Consider the following 4207-nt stretch of genomic DNA (forward strand, 5'->3'; position numbering starts at 1 on the left):
CTCTTAGTTATAAAGGATGGTAGCACAGCATTTTTGAATGATTGTCTTCATGAGTTTGTCTGCATCCATATTGCATGTTTCCTCTCACTCCTCTCACTTGCTTGCAGTTATTTCTTCTAGTTCTTTCAAAGCAGTTCTTTCTGCGTTTCCGCTCACATAGCTCACATACGGTTTCATTGAGGTTCCAAATAATGTCTCATTGGCTTAGATATAACACCTAGAAGCATATAGCTATTCTTATGCACACATGCAAAGTATGTTGCAGCTGTTATTTCTATGAAATTATGTTGTCTTTGCTATTCTGTTACTAATAAAATAGTCATCCTATTTTGGCACAATCCCTAAATTGAACTTGAGTAACTTGAATAGGGGCACCCATCTCACATGAAATTGAACTATGTCAAATATTCTACCTGCCTTCCTGATATACCTGATATAAAATTTGATATGGTAATTAATACTGAGACACTAATTTGGGCAAAAAGCACTAATGACTTGTTTAAGACTTGAATCTTAAAGCTGAGGACTTGCAACTCGACTTGGACTTGTCTGTCTTGACTCGGGACTTGAATGCAAAGACTCGAGACTTACTTGTGACTTGCAAAACAATGACTTGGTCCCACCTCTGGTAACAAAATTCAGACTTTAATCTTTCAAACTATTTTAAACTGAAAACTATCTCAAACTGAAAACTGTCAAACATTTACAACTTTTAAAATCTTTTAAAACTTGCTGGCTTCTAATTAAAAAAAAAATTTAATTAAATTATATACTGGACATCCAAAAATGGCTTTGTTATATTTCTTACCTGTTGAATTGATCGCACTTCTTTACTGTGTGAGTGTTTTTTTATTTGTGATGGGAGAGATTTAACGTATTAAAGTCTAAAAAACATTTTGTCACATCTGCCATTGGCCAGTGACTTAAGAAAATTTACCAGCTATATTCAGGTGTATCTCAATAAATTAGAATGTTGTGGAAAAGTTCATTTATTTCAGTAATTCAACTCAAATTGTGAAACTCGTGTATTAAATAAATTCAGTGCACACAGACTGAAGTAGTTTAAGTCTTTGGTTCTTTTAATTGTGATGATTTTGGCTCACATTTAACAAAAACCCACCAATTCACTATCTCAACAAATACTGGCTGTGAAACTGTAATGTATTTCATTTAATTAAAAACCATAGAGCTTTATTTAAGCGGAAAACCACAAACTTCTCTTTTGATTCATAAATGCTTCTCATTACAAACTAGGGAAGATGTTTGGATGTTTTTGCATTTTCAAATGCACGTTATAAGCGACTCAAACTCACAGCAGTTCATGTGGAGCAGCATTTACTGTGAACTGTGAAAAGATCACATAGATAACATAGTTATATGTCTTTGACCTGATAATTGAGCTAAACCATATTGCATTCTCGAGCACTGATGGAATAAAAAAAAGTTATTGGCCGGCTGGTGAGTAGCACTGTTTCAGATACTCACCAGCGCTGAGTTTTTACTCTCATTTGGCTCTTGAGTGTTAATTTTAATGCTTGTACCATTACAGTGATCGGCACACATGGGATGGGCGGTATAGTGACTTTATAAGATATATTTATATATTTTCAAACAAGATTTGAGATGAGACGGTACCGTTTGTATTGATGTACATTGTTGCAAATGCATCTGAAAAATAACATCATCATAAAGTTGCAACATGTAGTTTAAAGCCGTTTGGCCTCCTTTTAGATGCGTGTTTAATGCATTTAAGATGCATTTTCCTCAGTGTGTAACTAGCATCTTACAGTAGTATTTTTATCTGTGAATGTTTGCATGACTTTACAGACACTGATGGAGCGGTGATAGATGCACAAATAGACGGCGTGTGAGCGCAATAATTCAGACTGAAATATTGCTAAATTATTTGTTGTTGGATATTAAATGCAAGTTTCGAGTTCTGCATGTAGCACTAGTAACTGTACTTTTATGAGAGCAGAAAGTGCAGCCTCTAGTGCAATGTTCCCTCTAATTTTTTTTCTTGCTGAGCAAAACTTTTCTCTATTGGGCGCATATTTCAGCTGAGCAAAAACATTCTTTATATCAGAGCTGTACAAAAAAAGTGTAACTTTTAACTTTAATGTGCTATTTATATTTGGTTTGACCCTTGATGTAACACATTTTAGGTCACCTGAGAAAACATTTTTACAGTGGTGGGATACTTAACAAGAAATTCTATTTAAAAAATTTCACACAGAACAGTTAAATTCTTTATAATAATATAATATAATATAATATGAAAAAATTAAGCAGTTATTGCTCATGAATTCCCTTTTTGAGGTCAATTAGTTATTAGGCCTATAATATAATATAAAAACAAATATTTTCAAGAAATGTGAGCATGTGAATTATTTTAGTTATCTAAAACATCCCTATGTGGTAGAGTTTGTACACTACAGCTGTAAAATGAGTTTTGTTTCCGTTCTGTGCTGATCATCCGATATTTCCACCACTTAATCAAGCCACTATTCTTTAAAACATGATGACGTTTTATTTCAGATGTCATTGCGTTTGCGTCGGCTCTCGTGTTGAGCTGTTTCATCCTCAAGCATTAAAGTGATAGTTCACCAAAAATGAAAATTACCCCATGATTTACTCACCCTCAAGCCATCCTAGGTGTATATGAATTTCTTCTTTCAGACGAATCCATTCGGAGTTATATTAAAAAATGTCCTGCTCTTCCAAGCTTTATAATGGCAGTGAATGGGTGTTATTTTTCAATAGTCCAAAAGAAGTCCAATAAAGCGCATCCATCCATCATAAAAAGTGTCCCACATGGATGACGTAGGCGTAGCGTAAGCTCCGGTGAGAATATGCTCATGAGAATATACGTCATCCGTGTGGGACAGTTTTTATGATAGATGGATGCGCTTTATTGGACTTCTTTTGGACTATTGAAAAATAACACCCATTCACTGCCATTATAAAGCTTGGAAGAGCAGGACGTTTTTAAATATAACTCCGATTGGATTTGTCTGAAAGAAGAAAGTCAAATACACCTAGGATGGCTTGAGGTGAGTAAATCATGGAGTAATTTTCATTTTTGGTGAACTATCCCTTTAAAGTATTCGAATTCTATAGCGACTGATCTTTCTACGAAACCTGTAGACCTCTATAGAAACTCTATAGCGACACCAACTCTCTAGGGGTTTGCCCGAGCATTGCAATTATTTAACAATTACTAGAATTCAATCAAATGGCTTTCCCAACTCATATTTGCGTCTGTCCTGTGTGTGGCATATTATTTTTTTATATTGTGAATCGCCATTCATGGTATATCATTAGAGTTTAACACGTGTGAGGATATGGTGTTTGCATGCGCGCGCGCCTTGTCATTAGCGTGTTGAAGGAGTCTGTCTTATCTCTGCTCTTCTCCAGTTTCCCTCAGTTCCTGACTGACAGCGGCTCAACCGGCCAGCATGTAACATTTCTTTATTAACTGTGAGTGTGTGTGTGTGTGTGTGACTGAGTGTGTGTGTGTGTGTGTGTGTGTGTGTGACAGTATGTGTGTGAGTGTGTGTGAGTGAGTGTGTGTGTGACGGTGTGTGTGTGCTCGTTTTTGTGACAAATGAGGACATAAATTTGTATAATGACAAAGGTATAACATAGGTATTACAAGGAGAAGGTGACTTTTCAGGACATTACCCCATGTCCCCACTTTTCAAAACGCTTATAAATCACACAGAATGGAGTGTACTGAAAATCTGAAATAGCACAAAGTTTCCTGTGAGGGATAGGTTTAGGGGTAGGGTTGGTGTAGAGCAATAGAATATACGGTCTGTACAGTAGAAAAAACATTAGGCCTATGGGATGTCCCCACTTTTCACAAAAACAAACCTGTGTGTGTGTGTGTGTGTGTGTGTGTGTGCGCGCGCGTTTTTGTGACAAATGAGGACATAAATGTGTATAATGACAAGGGTATGACATAGGTATTACAAGGAGAAGGTGACTTTTCAGGACATTACCCCATGTCCCCACTTTTCAAAACGCTTATAAATCACACAGAATGGAGTGTATTGAAAATCTGAAATAGCACAAAGTTTCCTGTGAGGGATAGGTTTAGGGGTAGGGTTGGTGTAGGACAATAGAATATACGGTCTGTACAGTAGAAAAATTACGCCTATGGGATGTCCCCACTTTTCACAAAAACAAACCTGAGTGTGTGTGT

General features: G+C 36.2%; 1 protein-coding gene across 2 annotated transcripts in view; it reads left to right on the forward strand.

The window, feature by feature from the left end:
- The window catches only part of LOC107734608 (protein phosphatase 1 regulatory inhibitor subunit 16B-like), a 42368-nt gene that overhangs the window by 12163 nt on the left and 25998 nt on the right, over positions 1–4207 (forward strand). The gene's annotated exons all lie outside the window — the stretch shown is intronic.

Source organism: Sinocyclocheilus rhinocerous, unplaced genomic scaffold (assembly GCF_001515625.1).
Source record: "Sinocyclocheilus rhinocerous isolate Xijiao unplaced genomic scaffold, SAMN03320098_v1.1 scaffold2145, whole genome shotgun sequence".
NCBI classification, from domain to species: Eukaryota; Metazoa; Chordata; class Actinopteri; order Cypriniformes; family Cyprinidae; genus Sinocyclocheilus; species Sinocyclocheilus rhinocerous.